The sequence below is a fragment of the Ovis aries genome, chromosome 25, assembly GCF_016772045.2.
Source record: "Ovis aries strain OAR_USU_Benz2616 breed Rambouillet chromosome 25, ARS-UI_Ramb_v3.0, whole genome shotgun sequence".
In the NCBI taxonomy this organism is placed as follows: Eukaryota; Metazoa; Chordata; class Mammalia; order Artiodactyla; family Bovidae; genus Ovis; species Ovis aries.
In genome coordinates, this window is record NC_056078.1 from 2,452,790 (window position 1) to 2,468,806 (window position 16,017).

At 41.3% G+C, this 16,017-nt stretch overlaps 1 protein-coding gene and 1 pseudogene across 1 annotated transcript in view; both read right to left on the reverse strand.

Annotated features, from left to right (window-relative positions):
• Positions 1-16,017, reverse strand: part of FMN2 (formin 2) — a 352,649-nt gene that overhangs the window by 24,898 nt on the left and 311,734 nt on the right. The gene's annotated exons all lie outside the window — the stretch shown is intronic.
• LOC105604896 (upstream stimulatory factor 1-like) lies at positions 12,971-14,738 on the reverse strand (annotated as a pseudogene).

Here is a 16,017-nt window from a genome sequence, read left to right on the forward strand (position 1 = left end):
GAGCACACACATACAAGTGTAAAAGCTATAATTACTTTCCAATATGGGGTATTCTTTCTCCGTCCAAAGGCTGATTTCATTCAGGCAGCTACTATTACCAAGAGGACTCAACTCCTCAGGCACCAACAGGAGTTCTCTTAAGGTTTCATGTTAGAGTTTTTGGACACAGATGTTAGCAGCGGATAAGAGTCTTCCATATACTATCCGGTAACTATCCAGGTAACTATCCCTGGTCCATCCATTTTCAAAATTAATCACTATGTGTCTGACCTATTTCAGAAATGAACCTGCAATCAAGTTGGGACATAAGGGAAGCTGTGGATCTATACCTTTTTTCTAGACTCTAAACAAATGAAGTATCAGCCCTCTGCCCCTAAACTAACATGTATGCATATTGTACATGTTAGCTTAATACGTGTACATGTTATATAATATGTGTATTGTCCTGCTTCTATTCTATTGGACTTCCTATATTCCTGATGGGGGAAAAATCAACAGCCCTGGGAGATACTGACAGAGGCTTCCCCTGAAGATCACAGTAACACAGCTGAGTGAGTATGAGCAGGGCGGCCAGCATCCTGACAGTGGCAACAGTGCCCATCTCCAGAAGGTGCCATCAAGGCCACTTCATATTACACGTACACGATGCTCAGAAGAGTTTCAAAGGGCTGACAGATGGCACACAACTAGGAAATCGTCGATTTATGCTGCATCTTGACATGGACCTCCCAGACTCCAGGCGTGTGCACTGTTTCAGCCATCCAGTATGATATTTTGTGATAACACTCAGAACTAAGGCAAATGATCTACATTTTTAAATACATAAATTTCAGGGGGCAAAGTCTATTATAAACACTTAAGAGAAACTGTCTAATTATAATGGTTTGAATTTCTTTATATCTTGCTCCAAACAAACTAAGAAAATAAAATCATTTATTATATATATGAACTAATTGGAGTTTTGAAAAGAAACTGGGTATTTGATGAGATTAGAGATTATTATTATTTTGGGGGGATGAAACTGCTGGTGGTTATTTTTTAAAGGGGATCTTTTAGAGATACATACTAAAATCTACATAAATGACATTATACCTGTTGAAGACTTGCTTCAAAACAGTGTGGGAGGGGGCACACGGGCAGGGGTATAGGTGGAACCAATTCAGGAGCTGCTGAAACTGGGTGATGAATGCATGATGATTGCTGTTCACTCTGTTTACTGCCTCTGAGTCACAGTTAAGCTCTTCACCTGCATGGTGTTTAATTCACCTACCCCTGCTTCCTTTAGCAAAGTATCAAATCATTGTCTTCTATTTCTGGCATCCCAGATGTCTTATTATTGGATTTTCCTCGAGATCCTAACAGCATATGCAGATTTCTGCATCTATTAATAATATTCTCTCAGCCATGCAGACTCATTGAAAGACACCATTATTTATATACAAAAATGTTCCCACGTCCTCACTCATTTTAAAATCTGGCTATTCATAGACCACCATTCCATTACTTTTCTCTCAACAGTCTCTGATCTAAACATATAATTTTTAGCAATTTTCCTTCTCATGACCTAAAATAATGGAACCATTACTATCTTGTTTACTTGAGCTTGAAAGTGAGAAATTATTAACAGCTTTCTTTTGCTCCTTTAGGTTAAATTGATGCAAACTGAATTAAATATATTCCATTTTCCCCTTACAAAAGTCTCAGGAGTTTACAGGAGACAGCTGACATAACGGTCACCTATTTCATGGCCTAAGTTTGCATTAACTTTAGATTAAAAAAAAAGTTGAGAAGATAATATAGAGAATTCCAATACAGCCTCCATTCTGCTTCTCCTAATATTAACATCTCAGACAACCACTAAGAGATAACATTGAAAATGAGAGGATTCCCTTGTTAGGAGCCATTGAAAACTATCTGCTGAGTAAAGTGAGTGAAACTGTATAGATGAGTGGGGAGGACAGGTAAGGGTGGTCACCCCAATGTGGTGCTGGCCTGCTGACCCTAACAGACACAGACAGACAGACACACAAAGGTATATATATTTAACTGAAGTATAGTATTGTGGTAATTTCAGGTATACATCATAGTGACCCAGTTATTTTTTCAGATGCCTTTCCATTATAGTTTATTACAAAATACTGACTATAATTTCTAAAGTACTGACTATAAAGTAGGTGCTTGTTGCTGATCTATTTTATGCACAGTGGTTGTATCTGCTAATCCAAAACTTCTAATTACTTATATCACATGTAAGTACGATCATAAGAGTATTCACCTTACTCTGCCTGTTGGTTTCAGTGGGGGTAATATTCTCTAGTCATGTCTAGCTCTTTGCAACCCCGTGGACTGCAGCACGCCAGGCTCCTGTTATTCACCATCTCCTGGAGTTTCCTCAAATTCATGTCCATTGAATCGATGATGCCATCCAACCATCTTATCCTCTGCCACCCCCTTCTCCTGCCTTCAGACTTTCCCAGCATCAGCGTCTTTTCCAATGAGTTGGCTCTTAAAATCAAGTAGCCAAAGTACTGGAGTTTCAGCTTCAGCATCAGTCCTTCCAATGAATATGCAGGACTTATTTCCTTTAGGATTGACTGGTTGGTTCTCCTTGTAGTCCAAGGGACTCTCAAGAGTCTTCTCCAACACCACAGTTCAAAAGCATCAATTCTGTGGCACTCAGCTTTCTTTATAGTCCAACTCTCACATCCATACTTCCGATGATTACTGGAAAAACCATAACTTTGGCTATACTGACATTTGTCAGCAAAGTGATGTCTCTGCTTTTTAATATGGTATCTAGGTTTTTCACATCTTTTCTTCCAAGGAGTAAGCATCCTGTAATTTCATGGCTGCAGTCACCATCTGCAGAGATTTTGGAGCCCAAGAAGACAGTCTGTCACTGTTTCCACTTTCCACTATTTTCCCATCTATTTGCTACTGTTTCCACCTTTCCCCCATCTATCAGGTGAAATAATGGGCTGGATAAAGCACAAGCTGGAATCAAGACTGCCAGGAGAAATATCAATAACTTCAGATATGCAGATGACAACACCCTTATGGCAGAAAGCAAAGAGGAACTAAAGAGCCTCTTGAAAAAGGTGAAAGAGGAGAATGAAAAAGCTGGCTTAAAATTCAGCATTCAAAAAACTAAGATCATGGCACCCAATCCCATGACTTCATTGCAAATAGATGGGGAAACAATGGAACAGTGACAGACTTTATTTTTCGGGGCTCCAAAATCACTGCAGATGGTGACTGCAGCCATGAAATTAAAAGATGCTTGCTCCTTGGAAGGAAAGCTTTGACAAACCTAATGTGATAATCACTCAGTCACGTCCAACTCTTTGCGACTCCATGGACTGTAGCCCACCAGCCTTCTCTGTCCATGGAATTCTCCGGGCAAGAATACTGGAGTGAGTTGTCCTTCTCCAGGGGATCTTCCTGACCTAGGGATTGAACCTGGGTCTCCCGCATTGCAGGCAGATTCTTTACCAGTGACAAGCATAGACAGTGTACTAAAAAGCTGAGATATTACTTCGCTGACAAAGGTCTGTACAGTCAAAGCTATGGTTTTTCCAGTAATCAGGTATGGATGTGACAGTTGGACCATAAAGAAGACTGAGTGCCAAAAAATTGATGCTTTTGATCTGTGCTGTTGGAGGAGACTCTTGAGAGTCCCTTGTACTACAAGGAAATCAAACCAGTCAATCCTAAAGGAAACCAATCCTGTATATTCATTGGAAGAACTGATGTTGAAACTGAAGCTCCAATAGGTTGGCTGCCTGAGGCGAAGAGATGACTCATTGGAAAAGACCCTGATGCTGGGAAAGATTGAAGGCAGGAGTGGAAGGGGATGACAAATGATGGGATAGTTGGATAGCATCACTGACTCAATGGGCATGAGTTTGAGTAAGCTTTGGGAGATGGTGAAGGTCAGGGAAGCCTGGTATGCTGCAGTCCGTGGGGTCACAAAGAGCTGGACATGCCTGCAGGACTGAACAACATTTGCCGTGAGGTGATGGGACCGGATGCCATGGTCCTAGTTTTCTGCATGTTGATTTTTAAGTCAGCTTTTTCATTCTCATCTTTTACCCTCATCAAGAGGCTCTTGAGTTCCTCTTCACTTTCTGCCTTGGGTGGTATCATCCGCATATCTGTGGTTATTGACATTTCTCCTGGCAATCTTAGTTCCAGCTTGATCTTCATCCAGCCTGGGCTTTTGCATAAAAGTTAAATAAGCAGAGTGACAAAAATAGCTTTGACGTACTCCTTTTCCAATTTTTAATCAGTTTGTTGTTCCATGTCTAGTTCTAAATATTGCTTCTTGACTTGCATACAGGTTACTCAGGAGACAGGTAAGTTGTTCTGGTAACCCCATCCTTTTAAGAATTTTTCACAGTTTGTTGTGATCCACACAGTCAAACTTTAGCATAGTAAATGAAGCAGAAGTAGATGATTTTCTGGAATTTGCTTGTTTTTTCTATGAGCCAGTGGATGTTGGCAATGTGATTTCTGGCTCCTCTCCCTTTTTAAAATTCAGCTTGAACATCTGGAAGTTTTCGGTTCACATACTGTTGAAGCTTAGCTTGAAGGATTTTGAGCATAACCTTGCTAGCATGTGAAATGAGTGCAGTAGTTTGAACATTCTTTGCCATTGCCTTTCTTTGGGACTGGAATGAAAACTGACCTTTTCCAGTCCTGTGGCCACTGCTGAGTTTCTTCTTTCACACTGAGTGCAGTACAGCATTATCTTTTAGGATTTGAAATCATACAGTAACCCTATTTTTAGTTTTCTAAGGAACCACCATAATGTTTCCCATCGAAGCTGCACCAGCTTACATTCCCACCAACAGTGTAGGAGGGTTCTCTTTTCTCTGTACTTTCTCCAGCATTTATTATTTGCTGACATTTTGAAAATGGCCATTTTGACAGGTGTGAGGGGATATTTCACTGTAGTTTTGATTTATGTCTCTCTAATAATTAGCCACATGAGCATTTTTCATGTGCCTGTTGGCCACCTCTAAGTCTTCTTTGGAGAAACGTCTCTTTAGCTTTTCTGCCTACTTATTGGCTGGGTTGTTTCTTTAATACTGAGTAATATGAGCTACTTGTATATTTTCCATGATAGCACCCTGTTGGTTGCATTATTTGAAGATAGTTTCTCTCCTTCTGCAGGTAGCCTTTTCATTTTCTTTTCTTTTTTTTTTTTTTTAGTTTTTTATTTTTTAAATTTTAAAATCTTTAATTCTTACATGCATTCCCAATGGTTTCCTTTGCTGTGTGGAAGCTTTTAAATTTGATTAGGTCTCATTTATTTTTTTTTTAATATTTATTTATTTCTAGCTATGCTGCCTCTTTGTTGCTGTACTCAGGCTTTCTCTAGTGGTGGCGAATGGGGACTACTTCCCATTTGGGGTGTATAGGTTTTTCATTGTGCTGGCTTCTCTTTTGTGGAGAATGGACTCTAGAACACGGGCTCAGTAGTTGTGGTGCATGAGCTTACTTGATCCACAGCAGATGGGATCTTCCCCGATCAGGGATCAAATCCATGTCCCCTGCATTGACAGGTGAATTCTTAACCACTGGTCCACCAGCAAAGTCCAGGTCTCATTTATTTTTTATTTAGTTAATTAATTTAAAAAGTTTATTTATTTTAAGATTTTTATTTACTTTTATTTATTTTATTTATTTTCAATTTTAAAATTTAATTACTTTTTATATTATTATTTTCATTTTATTTAATTTTATTTAATAAACTATTTAAAAATTTTATTTGGCTGTGCTGGGTCTTAGCTGTAGCACACAGGATCTTAGCTGCAGCATGTGGGATCTAGTTCCCTGACCACAGATCAAACCTGGGACCTCTGCATTGGGAAGACAGAGTCTTAACTACTGGACCACTAGGAAGTCCTGGTCTTATTTATTTTTGCTTTTATTTCTTTTGCCTTGGAAGACTGATCTAAGAAAATGTTGCTGTGATTTATGTCTGAGGATGTTTTGCCTATGTTCTCTTCTAGGAGTTTTATGATGTCATGTCTTGTATTTCAGTCTTCAAACAGTTTTGAGTTTATTTTTGTATCGGGAGCGAGGGAGTGTTCTAAAAAACACAAATTAGTAATGTAAATAATGAAAGAAGGGTTGTCACTACTAATTCCATTGACATTTAAAGAAATGCTATGAATAATTCTTTGAGAAAATTTTTGATAATTTAGATAAAATAAGTCAAATCTTGGAAAGATACTAAATATTAGCAATCTCACAGCTGAAATAATCAGAAAACGTACATCTATTAAAGAAATTAAGTCAATAATTTATAAGCTCCCAGAAAGCAAACCACAAGGCGTAGGTGATTTCCCTAGGGAATTCTATCACATCCTTATAGGGGGAAAAAAATGAATCTCTCTCAGAAAGTAGCAGCAGAAGAAAGAGTTCCTAACAGATTCTATGAAGCCAGCAACTGTCTCATACCCAAACAAGATAATGATATTACAAGAAAAAAAAAGTGCAGGCCAATATGCCTCTTGAGAATCAATTAAAAAATTCACAACAAAATTAGCCAATAGAATTCAACATGAATAAAAAGAGCTATACACCATGACCAAGTGATGTTTATTCTAGTTATGCAAATGAGTTCAATATTCAAATCTAAAAATTTAATCTACTGCATCAATAAACTAAAGAAAAAATCATATGATGATATTAATTTATATAGGAAAGTTATGTGACAAAATACTCTCAGCAAACCAGGGATAGAGAATTTCCTTGACTTAAGAAGAACATCTACAAAAGAACTCCTAGAGCTAACACCATACTGCTGCTACTGCTGGTAAGTCGCTTCAGTTATGTCCAGTTCTGTGTGACACCATAGACTGCAGCCCACCAGGCTCCTCCGTCCCTGAGGTTCTCCAGGCAAGAACACTGGAGTGGGTTGCCATTTCCTTCTCCAATGCATGAAAGTGAAAAGTAAATGGGAAGTTACTCAGTCGTGTCCGACGCTCAGCGACCCCATGGACTGCAGCCTACCAGGCTCCTCCATCCATGGGATTTTCCAGGCAAGAGTACTGGAGTGGGGTGCCATTGTCTTCTCCGAACAACATACTAAATGTTAAGATACTGAAATTTTTCCTCCTAAGAATGGTTATAAGTCTAGAGTGCCCTCTCTTTTACTTCTGTTTCACATCACACTGGAAGTTGTAGCTAATGCAATAGGACAAGAAAAGTAAATAGGGTTTACAGTTTGGGAGGGAAGAAGTAAAACTGTATTTGCAGATGAATGTGCCTACGTAGGGGCTTCCCTGGTAGCTCAGCTGGTAAAGAATCCACCTGCTATGCAGGAATTGAATTGACCCAGTTCAATTCCTGGGTCAGGAAGATCCCCTGGAGAAGGAGTAGGCTACCCATTCCAGTATTCTTTGGCTTTCCTGGTGGTTCAGACAGCAAAAATCTGCCTGCAATGCAGAAGACCTAGGTTCAATCCCTGGGTCTGGAAGATTCTCTGGAGGAGGGCATGGCAACCCACTCTAGTATTCTTGCCTGAGAATCCCAATGGATAGAGGAGCCTGGAGGGTTACAGTCCTTGTGGTTGCAAACAGTCAGACATGAGTGAACAATGAAGCACACAGCACAGCATGTCTATACAGAAGTGCCAAAGAACCTACAAAATAATTCCTGGAACTAATAAACAAATATAGGAACATTGAAGAGTACAGGTCAATAAACAAAACTCAAATGTTTTCTGATATACCAGCATTGAACAATTAAAATTTGAAATTAAAAACATAAATAATTTCTTATAGCACAAAACATGGAATACTAAGGTATAAATCTAGTTACAGATATAAAGTCTGTGAGGAAAATTACAAAACTATGATGAAAATATCAAATAAGATCTAAATAAATGGAGAGATATACTAAGAACATGGGTTGTTGTTCAGTCACTAAGTTGCCTCTGACTCTTTGTGACCCCATGAACTGCAACACACCAGGCCTCTCTGTCCATCACTATCTCCCTAAGTTTGCTCAAACTCATGTGCATTGAGTCAGTGATGCCACCTAACCATCTCATCCTCTGTCACCCCCTTCTCCTCTTTCCCTCAATTTTTTCCAGTATCAGAGTCTTTTCCGATGAGTTAGCTCTTCACATCAGGTGGTCAAAGTATTGGAGCTTCAGCATTGGTTCTTCTAATGAATATTCAGAGTTGATTTCCTTTAGGATTGACTGGTTTGAGCTCTTTGCTGTTCAAGGGACCCTCAAGACGATTCTCCAGTGCCACAGTTCAGAAGTGTCAATTCATTGGCGCTGAGCCTTCTTTATGGTCCAATTCTCAGATCCATACATGACTACTGGAAAAACCATAGGTTTGACTACACAGACCTTTGTCAGCAAAGTGATGTCTCTGTTTTGGTTTGACACTGTCTAGGTTTGACATAGCTATTCTTCCAAGGAGCAAGTATCTTTTAATTTTGTGGCTACACTTACTGTCTGCATTGATTCTGGACCCCAAGAAAATGAAATCTGACACTGTTTCCACATTTTCCCCATCTGTTTGCCATGAAGTGGTAGGACTGGATGCCATGATCTTAGCTTTTTGAATCTTGAGTTTTAAGCAGGCTTTTTCACTTTCCTCTTTCACTTTTATCAAGAGGCTCTTTAGTTCCTCTTTGCTTTCTGCCATAAGGGTGGTGTCATCTGCATATCTGAGGCTGTTGACATTTCTCCTGCCATTCTTGAGCAAAGCCTGTGAAGCATCTAGCCCAGCATTTCACATGATGTACTCTGCATATGAGTTAAGTAAGCAGGGTAACAATATACAGCTTTGATGTACCCCTTTCCCAATTTTGAACCAGTCCTTTGTTCCAATGAAGATGGGTAGGAATAGTCAATATTGTAAAGATGCCAGTTCTTCCCAACTTAATTTTATCCATGTAATTCCAATAAAAATCCTAACAAGTTATTTTGTGGATGTTGACAAACTGATTCACTACCCAATTTTAAGACACAGTATAAAGTGGGATAGTGTGATATATTAGTGAAAGAGTAGACATATACATTAATGAAACAGAATAGAGTGTCCAAAATAGGCTCAGAAATATAGCTGACTGATCTTTGAAAAAGGAACAAAGGAAGGTAACTCAATGGAGAAATGATAGTCTTTTCAACAAATGTGCTGGAACAGCTGAATATTTAGATGCAAAAAGTCAACAAAAGGAATCTATAAACAGACATCACATCTTACACACACACACACACAAACCTAAAATACTGATCAACAACCTGTGGTGAGAAAAGTTAAACAATTTGAAGGCATTATATAATTTTGGGAAGGGGAAAATATATTAAATAAACATTGGTTAATTTAAAGGTATTAAAAATAGGAGAAATAAAATTTATTGTAGCTGTTTGTGGCAGCTACAAAATGCATCTTTCAGATCTCCCAGGTTCCAACTGCAGAAAATGGAAATGAGCAAGGGCCTTGGATACTGTGCTCTGAAGTCCATCACTGCATCTGCACAGAGGCCCAGGGTTGCTCCTGGCCAGCAAGTGCACTCAGCAGGGATGCTGGTGTAGGTGTCATCTAGGACACACAGGCTCCTCTACATGGTGACTTTGGCTCAAGGACTTTCAATTGGCTTTACCAAAACTTTCTGGTAACTGCACTGCAGTCTAAGGCTTTTGTTATTTAGGCTTTTTTCCTTCCCTCTCCACCATGAGAGCTTGACCTGCATCTGGGTCTAATAGCTGCCCCAGCTTCCTCGGCCTCCGTTACTGTTTTTCCCAGTAAATCCAGTCTTGGCACCAGGTTTGTGGAGAACTTGAAATAGTATAAGTGGAGCCATGAGGAGCCTGAGAAAACAAGCAGTAAGATGAGGTCTGCGGCACAGTCAGCCAGCGCCCCGCTGTCCTGGGTGGTACACAGGGTGGACCCTGGCACAGTGGAGGAGGCCATGAACTGGTAAAGATATCAGCAAAGTGGCCTAGGAAATGTCCTCACAGGTGTGATAATTCAGGTTGCTAAAGATATGGTGAGAAAAAGCCACAGAGACACTGGAACTGGCTGATTACAGCTGAATTGGACTGACACCCCACAGAGAGATGATGAGGGATCCTGAGCATTAACAGACAGCTAAAGACTAGGGGGCAACTCAATAATTGGAAAGAGGCCATTATCACCTGTAGTGAGAAAACAGAAACAGCGACACAGTAAAAAGCAGATCTAACAGAACCGAAGATCTCCAGAGACATTTAGAAGCACGGCCAAGCAGGTCTGCTATGCTAAAATCAGATCCCTGGCTAGGAAAACCTGGGATCCTGAAACAAGTGAGAAAGATATGAGTCACCCTTACAGATCCCTGAAACTATCGGTAGTTTGTAGAGGGGGCCTACACTTCTCTAGTAAAGGTGAGCTCCCCATCTAGGAAAGTGCCAGAACTGATGAAGGAAAAGAGATTATACACACAGGTTGCTGCAAGAATTAACTTTCCTGAGGTAGCAGGACCCAGGGGTGACTCTTACAGGTCTAGAGTAAATGGTGGCCAATGCAGAGAGAAGCAGACATGACTCAGCTGCTCTGGAAAACAGAAGAGGGAGTGAGGAGGCTGAGATCTGTGGGCATGCCCATATATAGTAAAAGAATCCTGAAGGATTCACTAAGCAAAGGAACACTCCATGGGAGGTCCCAGAGGGCCCGCTGTGCACCAAGGCAGTCAAGACTGTGCTGGTAACTGGGATACTGTTTCCAGTCCATGCTATGGGCCAGGAAAGGAGAGGAGGTCACAGCTGAGCCCATTAACATCCATGGAGATGATGATGAATTAACAGGGGCCAATGGCGAAGCCCAGGGAGCACAGTTACCGTTGTGTCTGCCCCACAGGGAGTATGGGGATAGTTAACAGATCATGGCACCCTTAGAGGTACATGGGCACATGCACGCACATGCACGCACGCGCACACACACACACACAACACTGTTTAACATCTACAACCAAAGGAAAGGGCAAGGACAGAGAAACAGGAGGATAACAGTTGCTCTAATAAAAAATCAAGATGCCTTGCTCAGTTCCTGGAGTTGAGCTGATTTCAGATCCAGAACTCACTGACCAGAGGGATGACCCTGAAACACTGTGGGGAGCATGTGCTGTACTAATCCCCCTGGTCCTTCTCCACTGCTCAGGGACAAAGGGAAATATTCAGGCATTTCAAGAGGTGTAGGACCCAGGGTCTGAGCAGACACTACAGCTTCATCGTGGTCACCTGCACTGGAGGGGGTCCCATACACCAGTATGCAGACACCAGTCTCAGAAGTCCCTGGGCCTCACCCCACCCATCAGCAAGAAGGCAGGACTTGGCAATCAAAGGGACCAAGGCCAAGCAATGTCTAGGAGACCACCCACAATAGCCAGCCTGCCTCAACAGAAGGACCAAGGCAACCCAACAGGGGTACTTCTAGAGCATGCAGCTATGGTATCCAGAGGAGAATGTGCTGCTGGAACCTACAGGATGCCACTTCTCCCAGGTCGGGAAATGTAACCAAGCCACCAGATACATAGAAGTAAGAACAGCGAATTAGGAAAAATGAGATGACAGAGGAACACATTCCAAGAAGAAAAAAGTAAAACCCCAGAAGAACTAAGTGATGTGGAGATAGGCAATATATCTGATAGACTTCAAGGTAATGATCATAATAGTCAAACAATTTGGGAGAAGACTGGATGAACAGAGGGAGAAGTTAGTTTTTAACAAAGAATTGGAAAAAAATGAAGAAGAATCAAACAGAGATGAAGAATACAATAACTGAGCTCCAAACAGAGATGAAGAATACAATAACTGAGCTCCAAAGAGGAGACTCAAGCAGTTAATGATGAGAAAAGTGAGAAAATGCAGAAAACAAAGGAAGACTGGTTAAAGCCTGAAGATTGATGACGGAGATTCTCAAACCATCACCCAGTTACGTCATCACCAATCAGTCAGAAGAATAACTAGACATGATCATGTACCCTGTGACTCTTACCCCTAATGGTCTTTAAACCCATGTGTGAAAGCCATCAGGGAGTTCTAGTCCTTTGAGCATGACCGGCCTATTCTCCTTGCTTGACACCTGCGATAAATGCTGTCTTTTCCTTCATCACAACCCAGTGTTAGTAGATCGACTTTTCTGCACATTGGTGAGCTGACCCAAGCTTGATTTGGTAACAAAGTGAGTTAAAACTTCACCTTCCTTTATTGCAGATTAATAATGAACTAGTAGTACAAGGTTATTATTGAGAAATATGGCAGAAATATGAGAGGAAACTGCTAAGAGAAATGTCATCGGGTGTAGGGAAGGGTGCAGCAGGGGGAGGCTGCTTTTTGTTACAAGCCTGGTGGTACTAACTGACTTTCTCAATTCTGCCTACAATTAAAACCTTAAGAAAAATAAAAATTAATCGAAAGCAAAATGAACTGGAGAAATAGTGTATGCCTGGAAAATATGAGGATAACAAGCTGAAAAAAACTTTCCTAAATGAATCTATGTATCGTCTGCAATTTGCTACTTACAAGAACACCAACAAACAACAGGTAACTCAGGAACAGCAAGAAAAATAGAGATATACATTGACTCTCTGCGGCTATAATGCTTGGAAAACTTTCCCCAATTTTAAAATCTACAAGTATTTTCCCCATTATTTTCTTCTTGTTTAAGTTTCAATTTTAATGTTTATTTCCTTAATTCTTTTGAAATTTATTTGGTCAATGGCCTGAGGCAGAAATCTAGATCTACTTCTGGCAGAACCATTATCCTAAGGTTGATTTCCCCCTACTTCTTTTTTTCCCCCCATAACCAAGTTAGTTTATTTCAGGATTGTAAGGTTGGCTCAACATTAAAAAAAAAAAATCAATGTATTACACATTAACATGTTAAAGGAGAAAATTAATACAACCATTCACTAGCTTTAGAAAAAAAGTTTGAAAAAATTTAATCCCTAATCATAATTTTATGTTTTTTTTGGCTCTGAACATTTTATCTTAAAAAAAAAAAAAGAAAAAAATTACCGTCCCTACAATGGGGTAAGGCCCCCAGTGGGCCCTGCCTCCTGTTCTCCCTGGTGCCAGAAACCTGCATAGGCCTCAACTGCTTGCTGGCCAATCTCCTCTACCTGGGGCAGCAGCCACTGCTAAGCCTCCGATCCCCACTTCCTGCTGAAGCCTGTTTCCCAGAGTCCTGAGGAGCACATTTGAGCTCCAGGGAACGGAAGAACCAGTGGGAAGCGCCAGTCCTGGGGCAAGGCAGAACACTGCTTGTCAGCAGACCCTCTGCTGGCACTTTAAGCAAGCACGGGGCAAGCCCGCCAGTTTAGTGTGTCCAGTGTCCAGCATGGAGACAGCAGATGCATTGTGCAAGAGGAGCACAAGGGCCCAGGGGCTGCACGGTAGGGCTGGTTGGGTGAGACTGTCGGTGCACACCCACGTGTGTGTTTCACACCACTGCAGGCTGCTAGATCACAGGGCCTTAATTCAAAGGTACGCCTTCTGAACTCCCCCCAGTCCCATGCCAAATGTGGGTAGTGAAGGAAAGGGGCACGGGGTTATTAGCCTGTGGCTCCTGGGCTATCTGAAGTTCTTGGAAAGGGGCTGTAGAGCTTAGAGCCTGAGTCCCCAGAGTTAGTTGCTGTCACTCTTGATGACAACCTCTACTCCGTGGTGCCGCAGCTGAGCTCGTAGCAGCAGGTTCTTGTTCTTAAGATCTCCTACCTGCTGTCAAAGCACATCGTTGTCCAGCTGTAGTTGGTCAAGCCCCTGCAGTTCTTCAGACAACCGGTGGTTACTCTGCCGAAATTCCTGGATATAATCACAGGCTTTGGCTAGAATTCCACCCTTACTCTGGCCAGACTTGGTGCTCTCCATGGAGCAGTCTGGGATGATCTTGGACAGCTGTATGATCCAGTTGTTAACCTTGTCTCGGCAGCGGCGCTCCACTTCATTATGCTGAGCCCTGCGTTTCTCATCCCGAGTTCTCCGGGGAGCTTCTGACTTCGGGGAATAAGGGTGGGTCCTGGGGGCAATAGAGCGCTGGCTTCCTCCCTGCAACCCTTCCTGTGGTGACATCATCACAAAGAACTGACCAGTGCCAGGAGGGGTCGCCTGCCCCAGTAGTGCCTCTGAGCCCTGGGTAGTAACAACAGCTGCTGTACTCCCCGATGGGGTACCCCCTGCCCCATCTCCCACTGCAGTGCTGGGGAGGTAAGTATAGTGCGTCTCAGCAGCTGTCCCCTCTGCGTCAACTGCATCATCACTCGTGAACGCACCCTGGATCACCGCCTGGGTCATGGACTGAGCGGCAGGGTAGCCACTGACGGCACCAGTCCCCTCAGTCTGGCCATCCAGCTGCCCTTCAGACACCTGGATCACCCTGTACATCACCTGGCCCCCATTTTCAGTTCAGAAGACGTACTTGACGTTGGGGTCAGGGAAAGTGGCAGCTGACTGGATGCTAGCTATAGCCACACTGGTGGGGTCCTCCCCAGTTGCCATGGCACCTTCCTGCATCTGCACTGTCCCCTCTTCGGTTTCTGCTGTTTTCTGCTGCCCCTTCATCTCTCTGTGAGGGGGCACTTCCGAGGAACTGGTCCTTCTCTGGAAATCTTCGTATCTCCTGCTTCACAGGCCTGAGTGCTAAGTCCTTTATCTTCAGCGGATGAATCATGGAAAGCGTGTATCCAAAGTGTTAACCCCCAAAAAAGACTATTCATAATTTTAAAACTTAGCAAATCAGGTAACTGCAGGAGATTCTTAATTTGATAAGGAGTATCTGCAAAACTCACAGCAGAAGTAATGTTACTTGACTACACCTGTCTTCTTCCCTGTTTGCCATTTGTAATTAATCTAGCTGATTGTTTTCCTCCTCATTTTACTCCTTTCAGAGCTCTTCTCAGAACAATCCTATGCAAAAAAGACCACTCCAAAGTGGTGAAAAGATAAATCCTTTCATTTTCCCCTGTTAACACAGGCCTTCTTCTCATTGTCCCCTTCTGAATGCTAACACTTTGTTCACTATTTCAAAGCCTTCATTTTGCTGCCCTATCATTGACTCTCAATTTTTCAGATTCCTTGATTTAGCTAGTGAGAAAATGCAAACAGAAAACCTTAACGACAGTGTTTCACTTCTGAGATGGCACTGAAATATGTCTTTTTTAGGATGGAATTAAGAAATAATGATTTTTAAGATGCCAGTATCATTTTATATTACCTAGCAGCAAACCTTCACTTTTTTCTTATTTATGAACTATTATCTGGGAGATAGGCTATCCCATCCTTCACTCATTGTTCTATAAATCTTAGAACTAACATCACTAAATTTATTCTGCACCAAATAATAAACATTATAATTGAAACAAGCTACCAAGTGCTGGATTTTGACATTTAGTTTTCTTTTAAAATTTATTTTTTATCAAAATAATTTGAGTGGGTAGTTATTTGTGGTTATTGATTGTAAAAAAATTTTAACATTAAAAATTACTTAGATATGCATCCCCTGATATTTCTGGTAAATTTTGTTCTTGAACTATACAATAGGCTATGGAAAAAATGCCACTGTCTTAAATCAACACAGTAATATTTAACGACTGTAGATTTAGCAAAGCAATAAGGACATTTATGACTATTTTAACGTCTTGCTACTTGTTTTCCTTATTATCTGGTCATTTCTATTAAAATGCTGGATAATTTATGGAGTTTACACAAATATTATATCACTGAATAACTGTGTGTGTACAAATTATTGGGGAGGATAGGGAAGAGATTCTCCCCTCCCCCAGGGATTTATATGAGGAAATTAGATCTCATAATCCATTAAAAAAGAATCTCACATTTTTCTATAGGCATTGTGTACAGAAAGAAGATTCAATAGCATGAAACTGTAAAATGCCCTATGCAAATACTAACTCTAACCATAGAGGCTGCTTTTAACACGAGGTCCAAATTCTGAAAGCCTGTATTTGAGAACATGACTTAGCCTCTTGAATAGCACAGTTGATAAACAC